The sequence below is a fragment of the Aphelocoma coerulescens genome, chromosome 2 (assembly GCF_041296385.1).
Source record: "Aphelocoma coerulescens isolate FSJ_1873_10779 chromosome 2, UR_Acoe_1.0, whole genome shotgun sequence".
Lineage (NCBI taxonomy): Eukaryota > Metazoa > Chordata > Aves > Passeriformes > Corvidae > Aphelocoma > Aphelocoma coerulescens.
Window position 1 is genome coordinate 52288601 of NC_091015.1, and position 11588 is coordinate 52300188.

Sequence of the window (11588 nt, forward strand, 5' to 3'; positions counted from 1 at the left end):
TGCCAGGCCTAGGCCAGGCTCTGCTTCCATCTGAAACTCCACTGAAAACACCCATACATTTATGATGGAAGAAAAATGTGTTTCCGCACATTGCAAAGATCTACTGGTTTTCCTTCTGCCTTGCATTCAGAAATTTGCATTTGCAGCACAAATATTGATATTCTTGGCTATGATGGGGAACAAGGATTTGTAATTTGGACTGACTCAGCTTTCAGGAGGTTTTTATACAGTCTCTGGGTATTTCTCAGTAATTTTTTGTTATAGACTGGCCCTGGGGCCTCTTCCCTCTAGCCCTGCTCTCAGGAAGACTGGTTGCAATTTTAACTTCTTTGCTCAGTCCCTGTCCTTCAGTCTGTCTCTTGAGGATGGAGAGAAGGGGGACGCACCTGCATGGGGGGGAAAAACCCAAAGCTATATGCCATCCTGTGAGGAGCTAAGCTCCCCCTGTATAGCAGGGAAGACTGGACAATTCCCCAGCCCTCAGGGCACCCTGATTCTCACAAGGCTTCACAGAATTGTACCATGTGACTGTAGTGGCAGTGTTGTGGCTTTCCACATTAATTGGGCTGCTTTACTAAGTTAATTCTTTTGCTTCTTGATTTTGCCTCTCAGGTCACCATGGTGACCAGTTCTCTGCTCTCATATCCAATATCCCACCATCAGTATTTTATATAAGACAGGCACCCCCAGCAGAGCCATGCACCCCTCGCTGCCACCCAAGCTGTGCACTGGAGGGTTCGTATGCTTACACCCCAAATCAGGCGTCACCTCTCCTCCATCTCACCACTGTCTCCACTGCTGCCAGTCTTTCTCTTCCCTGGGATCCTGGGTGCACACTTGCACACGTTTGTTGCTCTCCTCCTTTTTAGTGATGTCAGCAACTGTTCCAGATGTCACAGATGTGTATTGAGGAGCCCACTCAAGTCTAAGGCGGTTAAATAGTTTCAGGAATAAGCCACAACTGAGTTTCCAGGAGGTCAAAAATGGAGGCATTTCTCTCATTTGTGTTCTGTTCACTGTCAAAAGTTACTGTTGCACAGTAGGTCTATGTGGACTTGATGGTATCTCTAGCATTCATGTTTTTATGCATTGGAATAGTGTCTGGAGTGACCTTCTGTTAGCCCATGTGTTGAGCAGTTTTGAAAGAGTAATAAATTTCTTTTGGCCCACCAAAACAGAGCAGAGCGTGGTCTGCCTGGTGGCATTAGCAAGATGATTGAACAACCAGCTGTTCTTTCACCACAGTGATGGGAATAGGGGATGAGCTGAAGAGGTAAACCAGTTCTTTTCATGTTGGAACAGGGAGTAGGTAATGAAAAAGAAGACATTCAGAAATAGATGAGATGGCACTTTAAACAAAGCAAAGATATATACACTTGCCCATTCCCACACAAAACCCTGTAAGACTTATTTGGCAGAGTGGGAACTGATCTTTGCTTTGTTCTCACCACAAAGACACAAATGGGGTGAGAAATGGCAGGAATTTAATCTCATGACAAACACAAGAGTAATATTGAGCCGCTTTAAAGCTGTAATCCAACTTTATCCATTTTCCTGCATGACTGCGCTCAGTACTACATGCTCAGGCTCTCCGTCATGGGCTGCCTGTTGGGATGACACTTTGGCTGGGAAGTGTTTTCAGAGGATAACCATGGCGATTTCCTGACTTCTCAAGAAAGATTTTGAACCCCTCTCCAGGCCAGTCAAGGCTCCTTGCAACATTAGTCTGTCTTTGGTCTTTCCAGGAAGACAGCAGCGTGTGTCCACAGAAATTTGATCACACCTCAAAGAGCAGAAAAGTGCTTTATTAACTGATTAATTAGCAACGGTGAAGTGTTGGCTGGATTGGGCAGGTGGCTGGTTAACTTCTGCACCAGCAAAGCCTGGAGACAATTCCCTGCAGTACTTGCATGCCCGTGGGACACTCTGATGGGGGCCATCACACTCCACTGCAGGTACACAGAAATCTGCTGGACACCTGAGACCAGGATGCAGCATGTAGCTGTGGGACCACACTGTCCCAGGCAGGCTTGTCCAAGGTTTGGGAATAAAATGTCCCTCAGCTTTCTTACTCACAGTGGCAGAGCCCAGTCCCAGCCTTTACATGCATTATTCTGTTTTGATGCTTTTCACGCAGAGACCAAGGGAAGGCTACTAAGAGGGTGCTGACCAGTGTTTTTCCTCTTAGAAGTCTAAAACCAGAGACCAAACCCCAAAGCCAAGTGTTTGGGCCAAAATGATTTTATTACTTTAGATATTCCAAATGGCTGAGCATTACAAATTCAGCATATGTCACTGGTAGTGCAAGTTCTCAGCAAGCACGCTGCAACTCCCCACAGATAATGGATTGAAATAACACCATGTCAATTTGATCAGAGGTCTCAAAATGTACAAGAGCATAAATTGATGTCTGAAAATATCCTGGTCTTATCACCTAATTCCTTAAAAGTGCAGGACCTGAGTATCTTCATTCCATTTCTAATCCTACTGGTGTGTTAGCATATTGTAGCAGGACTCCTGGATTGTGATTAAACAACTCAAACCCTGTTTTGGAAACTACCAGTGGTTGGCTGAGAGGGGGCATCATGTGCTTCTTTTGGTGTTGAATTATGCTAAAACATGTCTGGTTCACCAACCCCAAATCAATATTCTGATAGTGAGGCAACCAGAGACATGAGACTGGCAGTTAATCACTTTGTTCTATAAAAGTCCAGTCCACTCTCATACGGTTTGATTCTTCTAACATATTCCTCCTTGGAGTGTATGGAGATTCCTCCCTTGGGCAGGGGACACCCCCCAAGGATAACCCTCAAGGCTGGGTGAAAGAAATTAAGCCCACGGTCATTGGCATGGGTGAGTTACATCAACATCTGTTTTAAAAATGGTTTCTTTTTGTCTGCTTTAATATAATGGCTTTTGTATAGTGCACTATCCTATACTATGCACTACTAGTAGTTTTAGCTTTTATGCTGTGCACTAATTAATTCTGATTAAGATCTTCTTGTCTAATTGTACTAGTTTGAAAACAAACCAGTGGGAGGCACCAAGTCAGAATAACAATTTAATGGAAATTAAAGAAAAGGAAAAAAAAGTAAAAGAAAACACTGACAGAGTCAAGATACAACCTGAGTCCCTGTTAGGCAGGGTGGTGGTAGCAGTCTGGTGGAATGGTGGCTGCAGTCCTCTGAAGTGGTGATCCTGTAGTAGAAGGGGTCTGCTCTTCCTCAGAAAGTCCAGTGGTGGCTGTGTAGCTCCTGTCCTCTGGAAATCCAGTGGAAAGGGCATCTCTGGTGTTCAGAGTCCCAGTTATATCCACGATGAGATGCCTGGTTCCTCCCTCTGGGTGGAGCATCTCACAATGGGGTAATGAGTCATGAGGCCAGGTGTTGATTAGGCTCGTTAACAGAAGATAGTCTGGAGGGAGTTATCTCTGAGTTATGCAGCAGGACAATGATGGGCCATTAACAGCAAGATAGTCTGGGGGGAGGAGGCAAGGAAACACTGCCCCACCTGATTTCAACAGCTCATGAGGATGGTAATAGAATACACTGCAACCCAGGACACTAACCATTAGTCACAATAAATAATTCACTTTTTATAAATATATCTGATTTGCCATCCTTAATTCTTCTGGATTAAGTAATTTAAACCACTGACAAAGTCTGGGGCTAAGATGGGATCCAGCTGCACCCAGACACCTCTCTGAGAAGCTTAGAAAGCAAGGGGGGGATCCTTTCTGCACCTCATGACTCAATGGCAGGACTTCTCTAATAAACTCCATCTGAAGCTCCCACGCACAGCTGTGACATACATGTGTATCCTAAGAGTAGAGAGGTAAAAGATTATATAAAAGCTGTCACCTTCACTATTTGAGTAAGCTGCTATCCAGCTTGTCATGACGACTCTGCTGTGCACAAGGAGCCAAAAGGAGAAATTCAGTGCACAAAGAGCTGTCTACATTAACACACAGTGCAGTGCAAGAGGAGTAGATCTGCAGAGCGATGAAACCGGTACCAAGGACCAAAGTTGGCACCATCCGTCAGATTACTTTACTTTGGAAGAGTTCCTGTCTGGTCACATCAATGGAGGTTGGAACTCATTAGGGACATCCCCCATCTTCCAGTTTACTTTCATCTGAAGAAATTCCAGTTTGTGCACTCTGTAATCATGCCATGATGCAAAGCAATGCATAGGAAGTGAAGAAGATCAGGATATTTTCTTTCAAATTTCACTGCTGATTTGAACTAGAATTTGAACCAAAGCAGGACAATTCCCACACTGATTAAAGAAGCACATCACATATTTTCAGTCTATACCTAGTTCTCATCCAGCAAAAAAAAAGTGACAAAAGAAAAAACTCACAGGTCTGTTCAGCACCTGTTGCAGCATCTCCTGTGTTTTCTAAATGAAGTGGGAAGCCATTTCTTAAAAAGATCTTGGGAAGTTGTGCACATGTAAAACAGCATGCTGAAGCCCCGGAGCTTGTTGTGACATTGCACAAGCAGGGATAAGCTGTGCTAATGGCTTTTTAGTTTAAAAGTATGGCTATTTAATAAATGCTCAGGAAGTCTAACTGCATCATATGAAAAGGGGAAATTAAGTTCAGATTCAGCATTTGTATTACAGTTTTCTCCTTGCTTTGGGTACCCATTTCTGTTACCATTCATCTGATCTTCAAACTGAACAGAGGAAGCTGCATTCCTGAGACTAAAGCAACATATATCGCATTGATGAGAAATCTTTATATGTCCTTGAAGAAATGCAGAAAACCTCTGCCTGTAAGGACATGGAAAACTTAAAACAGAGAAGATAAATTGTAGCTGACAAGCAGCTGTAGGATGAGGCCTCTTTTTGAGAAAAGACCTAATAAATTAAAGGTGACATATGAAGGTTTTCTTTTCAAAAGGAGACAAATTCGGAGGTGTATCTCACCAGAAGTGTGAGACAAAGAGCCTTCCTGCTTACCAGGGCAGAGGCGACCCACCTCCATCCTCTTGCATTGGAACTTCCTGAAAAAATACCTAGGCTCATGCGCTTGTGAATTTACCTTGTGTCCTCACTCTTCGTATGACAAAACACCCCTGGAGGACTTGTCTGTGGTTTGTGCTGTAGCAGCACCTCCTGGGAACTTGGTGCTGCCTGGTGCTCTGGCAGCTTCTCATGCAATGGGGACAGCACAGCCAGCCTGAGCAGTGGGGGCAGTGCTGAGGGGTCAGCGCATCCATGGGACTAAAAGCAGCTGAATTTTAAGATGAAATGATAAGGTAAAACTTCGTGGCCTCAGCCACTGGAGGTTAGGTGTAAACGTAGCTGAAGAACTTAGAATAAAGCTTGACTCCCTGCACAGCATGGCAGAGAGAAGGGAGGGAGACCAAGAGCAGGGTTGAGCCTGGGTGTGGGCTGGCTGGGTGTCAGGGTCTGCACCAAGGTGTGTAAGTACTTTTGAAGCAATCCTGCAGTGAACAACAGAAAAATTCAGACCCTGCATGTGTTTCATCGATTATAGAATAACAGAGGCCAGAAAACTTGGAATCATCTGGTCCCACTTCAATCCATAGCAGGGATAACCAAAGTCAGTCAATGAGCTGATCACTCAGGGCCTTGTCCAGACAGTTAGTGAAAAATCTGTGCTCCAGCACTTGACCTCTCTCATGGTGAATTTTTTTCTTCCTCTGTCCAAACTCTGCCTCGCTGCAGTCTGTGCCTTAATTTTTTTTTTGCAATGCGTCACATTCATCTGCTCCTCTACCACAGAGCTCCTCACAGTCAACCCCAGCCCCAGGACTGCACCAAGGAGAGGATTCTGCATTTGTTTTTGCTGAACTTCAGGAGGTTGCAGTCAGGATGTGGTCTCATGGGTACCCAGCCAGCCTTTTTTAGAGCAGACCTCAGATAGTATAGCTAATGAAAGCTTACCACAATCAGCAGCAAAACCATTAGGATCTGTCTTTGGATTTAGAGAAAATTACTTCTGCCAAGGCAGTCCTCTAGAGGATGTCAAGGAAAAGAAAAAGGTCATGAAAAAACATATAAACTGTCCTGCTCCCTTCAGTCTTGGGTGATTAGACCAGAAAACTATGGTGAGCTGGATACCAATTTCTTGCACACCATGGCTGCACACAAGCACATGCTACCCTTTAGCAGGGCCTGATACCGTGGTCCCTGAAGCAGAGACCTCAAACCTCTGTGCTGTGAGAAACATGGTTGTGCTGTGGAACAGGAGGGAAGTGTCCACTCTCGGGGACCAGCCACTTGAGGGAGCCAAGATGACATGCACTAAGAGCTGGAAGATTATATAAGCATTTTTGGAGTGTTTCAGCTGCAATCACCTCTTCTTCTGTAATATTAAATCCATTGGGTCAGAAAACTCTGAGAGCTTCCATCCCAGATTTAAATGGTTTTTAATGTGGCTCCCAAATGAAGTCTTGCACAGATGTGCTCAGTCTTCCCCCTTTGATAACTTTTGATGATGTGAGTGTGAGTCTCAGTTTCCAAAAGATTTGGTAGCTGTTCAGAAAGCTTAACATTAACTTTCTACAGGTTGCATGAAAACAGACAGAAAATAGTCATGCAAATAGGTAAAGGTGAGCTCCTTTTATCAGTAAATCAGGTAATACAGTTTGAAAAAAACACACAGCCACTTGGCCTGCAAAATTTCCTTCAGGTCCAAGCCTACTGTCTCTATTTTAAACATTAGATACTCCTCAGAGGAGAAAGTTACGAGAGAGTTATAGGAAAGCTGTTATATGCCATAGGAAATCAGAATGCAGTGGTCAAGGAGATACTCATTTAGATATTATACAGTGACTTTTTTGGTACCTCTTCCACACAACTTCCTTTCCCCAGGATACAGGGACTATTTTCTCCCATCTCATGAACTCCAACTGCTATCTTAATCTTAAACCAGCATTTTCAGGAACATTATGACTACAAGGAGAAAGCTCAAAGGCTTAACTTGTCCTAGATTTTTAGCCCATGGGATTTATCATACAGTGAAAATTTCTTCATGGAGCCAGGAGACTTCCCCATTTTTGGGTCCCACAAGAATTCTTGCCTTTCCTAATAGGACTTTGTACCATCCAATTCAACAGTTTCGGCATGAGAGTGTCTGAATTCCACCTCAATGACCTTGTGTGAGGGTGGTGGGATCTTGTATCCATGGCAAACTTGTTCCTGAAGGACTGTGTTGTCACCAAGTCATGACATGAGCAAGGAAGAGAGAAAATTAGGAGGCAAGGGGAAGCAGAGCATACTAAAAGAGAGGGTTACATGCAATGCTTACCTGGCACCTAAAAGGACCACGACACTTCTCCCTTCCTGATTTTACTAAGTGGTAGACTCCTGTGGGTGGGTTATGGACTAGACTGGTTCTTGCAGAGGCTCTTAAAGGAAAATGGTAAAACATTGTAAGAGTTTTGTAAACCATTGTTCAAGTTGCTTTTAAAATGCTGTTCAAGTTTCAAAAATTATTGCTAAAAGTCTATGGAAGTGACAACACAACCCTTTGATTTTACCTGTAATTCATCTCCCTGTGTACTGGGAAATAGTGTTAGAATTTTGGCAGTAGTGTTACATTATGGGCTCTCACTTGTGTTTCCTTTTTCCCCAGGCAGATTTATTTCTTGTCCACAAAATGCAGAGACTGTTCCGTCCATCAGGACCATGGCATGGAAAGGAGATCTTATCAAAATGTATCTTGCATCCTGGCATGGAAAACTTGGTGTCAGTAGAGACATTTAGCAAGTGGACAGAAACACAAAGTTTTCATATTAACAGACACTGTATCAAATGAATAAATAAAAAATAATAATGGAGGACAGCAATGATATCGCTGCTATGCACTTAAATACAGCAGCAGCAAGTCAATGCCACTTGGCTGTAAGGACAACCTCAGAAAAACCCCACCTGGGAATGGGAATAGGATTAGCACATGACAGAAGGATGATAATAAACATCATGCCTCTTGCCCAGAACAAGCCTTTCTTCTGAAATGACAGAAGGTGTAAATTCAAGGGCACTAAAGCTATGTGCTTTTTAAAAAGACCTCATTTTGCAGCGCATGTATGCATATGTCTCTTTCTCTTCATGTCCCTATATATGTAAACGGTCATTATTTCTTTCCTCACCATCAAGAAGGATGAAATGGCCTATAGGTAAAATGCCTACACATGAACCTTCTTGACATAAAAATGTCTCCTCACAGCAGTTCCAAGTATACACTGCAGAAGCTGTTGCAAAAGAAGAAAAGCATCAGTACCTTTCAGCTTCTGCTGCCTTGTCCTTGTACTCTGGAAAAAGTGCCTTTATTTAGAAAACAGAATTAACACTGAAGCAATTTTCACATCACTGGTCCTTCAGCCTCCTCAATTACTGTTTGTGGTATCTGCTTTCATGCAAGAAAATGGGGCCACATAAAAGCAATCACAAGGATGAAAATGTTCTCAGCAGGAGGAAATGGGATTATCAAAAAGCAGAGGAATAAGGCTTATGAATGTTTTGTACTCTTGGGCATCCATATACCATTTGAGCTATGTGGAGTGTTAATAGATAAATCTAAAAATAAAGAGTACATTATTTATTTACTTATTAAGCTTTCATAATCAGGAGCTGAGTATGTTTGGCTAATAAAGACATCAGACCACATCCATAGGAAGACAGTGGACATAAATTGGCTGAAATGGATATCTGTGGGTCTTTGGGAGGCCATTCAGGAATGCAGATACTGAGTTACTTTTTTCTAGGGAAAATACATAGAATGAGTTTGAATGCATCTCTATGACATCTTATACCCGTCCTTGCCCTGCTTCCCCTAGGTAGATATGAGTAATTCCAGATTTTTTTCAGAAAAAAATCTGCCCAAAGGAAAATATGATTCAAGGGAAATACGATACCAGAGAGCAAATTAAATGGAGAAAACAAACCACTCAAGGCTGTTTGTTGGGATCTCATGACCTACCAGGCCTTTGGCTGAGCTAAATAAACTGCTGAATGCACCAGAATAGAGAGTTAATTTACAAGCTGGAGAGCCTGGACCAGCTTTCTCAGGTCACCTTCTCATGAAGGCTGAATCTTTTTACATTCTTGCCTGGCTATGCTGAAGGAGAGAGATCAGCAGGAGAGGCTGGAGTGATGGTTATTGAGTGTGTCATGTCTTCTTATGATTCAAGGATCCATTTGAACTGGTTCCTACAGAAGTCTGGTCTGTCTCCACACTGATCTGTGTGTCAGACCTGATGCGGGGGCAAGGCAGGGGTCTTGAACACTGTAATGACATTTTTGGGAATCAGACTTCTATGAAGACTGCTCACTGTGGTCATTTAATCACCTCAATGATAGCTGCTCATGGCAACCATAGCACAAAGGTTTTATAAAAAGCATCAAAGTTGAGGACTTCAGAGCCTATGATGATTTTCATGGGGTGATGGGCTGTAAAAAGCATGGAAACAGCCCTCCTGTTGTCCAGTTAAAAGTCATAGGAATCAGAGTAGTGTTACTGTCTTTTGTGGTTAGAAAGGCTTCATTCTCACTCTTTCAACATCCTCCAGCCAGGAATCTCCCTTTTCCCATGCTAATCATCCTTTTCTCTCATGATACGACCACCTCAGGACAGTCTGGCTGTACACCAACCTTGCCAGACATCAAGGGAATGAAGTCCAGAAAGAGAGAGAGCACAAAAACAGACATCAGAATCATGGAGAAATCTTTTTCAAGGGGAAAAGCCCTGATGAAGAAGGAAATTTCCAGACCATACAAAAGCTTGTTGGGTGATGAAATAGGAAAGGAAAAACTTCTTCTTTTCAGCCCTTGATTCCAAGACATGCATTATATATTGTTTATTTACACATTTACCCCCTGCCTTTTGCCACAGCCTTTCTTGCAACCTTACCTTGAAAACTGCTGTGCATTAGCCTAAGGAACTAATCTGAACCCAACAGTCCCATCTGGGTGCTCATCAGCAACTTTTGGAGCCACTGGTCAATATTAATTGTACTTGGCAGGATGAAGTTTCAGAAAGGAAGTTTCCACTAGTTATATTAGTAAAAAAAAGAGTGGAAAAAAGCAACAAAGAATGCTCCTGGATGTTCCAGGCTGCCATCTAAACTCTGCTCATCCTAGACAAAAGAGGTCTTTACCTCAAGGCACAAGGTCTTTGTACAGGCTTCATACTTTTGCTCATGTGATTACTTATTAGTTTTATTTTTTTTTTAATACTATTGTCTCCAGATGGCCAAAAACTGGTGTGACTTGAATTGAAAGACCAAACATTGTCTGTGTTTTATAAGGAAATTCTACCTAAATTTAAAAAAAAAAAAAAGGAGGGTGGAAAGAGGGGTGTTTTAAACTCATGAGTTTAAATTTTGTATTCTAAGAGAAAAAGAATTTTGTTTTTCTGTTATACCTGTAAAATCATATTACTTCTTTGTTTTGAAATGTCACATCATCTGATGCAGTAACTGCATGCAGCTGTTAAGTAATTGTTCTCCATAGCTCTATAAAAAAATTTTATTTCTGTATTTCAAATTTGCATTAAAAAAGCAGAAAGTGGAAGGTTTTTTTGGATGTTATTATGTGGTAGGTACCTCCTGGGGAGAGTAACTATTCATCTGGTCTCAACAGGCCCCCAAAAGTCAGTTCAAAGCTGCCTGCAGGAGCTGGTGTGGACCTCGGGAAGTTACAACCTCCAGCTCTTTGCCTCCAGTTTTGTTTGTGGAAGACAACATGGAACACCCGTGTTGGGACTAAGTGACAATATCTTAAGGGTAAAACCCCCACCTTCCTCTGTGTTCCCTGTTGCTGTCTGCAAAGCCCTCCTTTGGCCTCAGCCTCCCCAACCTCACAAAATTGTTCTTCAGTCTGCTCTCTCCAGCTTCACCTGGAAGGTCAGGCAGTAATACATAGGACTTACCTGTTGCATTTAGGTTAGAAAACTGACTTTAAATGGAGCCTCATAATTTATAACTCAGTGTTTACAAGTGCCTGTTCTGAGAGGCTGAAGAGAAGCAACACGGTTTTTTTCCTCAGTTGACTGAATTGGGTGTCACTAATTTCCACCTCCTAAGGCAGGCAAGAACAAAATGATGGATACATACAGGAGCCCCCCCTCAAGTGCCTAAATAACTCATCTGAGGAGCTCCCCCTCACTGGAATGCCACCTAATGCTAACCGTGATGCCAGAGTTAATTGCAGCAGTCAGCTGTTGCATTTCATCTACAAGTCCTGCTCAGTTTAATTAACCTTTGGGGAATTAGCATTTTGTTGACTTACAGTACCTGCTTTGAATTTCTGGCAGTGTTAGAGAAACACTGTGACTTGTTTCACTCAGAGACGAGTGATGCCCAAAGGCAATGCCTTTAAAGGATGGTCCCTGGGCAGCAGCAGGCTGATCCTGAGTCAGAAGAGCCTGGAAAGAAAGAGCCTCTCCTGCCACCAGACTCATGCCCCACTGTGCTGGAATTATTAATTCACTCCCTCAATGGGGTCAGGTGTGAATTCCATACTCCTCCCAGAGTCTCCCGAGCATTTTTCATACTTGTTCATCACTTTGTGTTTACAGTAATTTCCAAGCGCCTCCTTCCACCTGCCAGTAC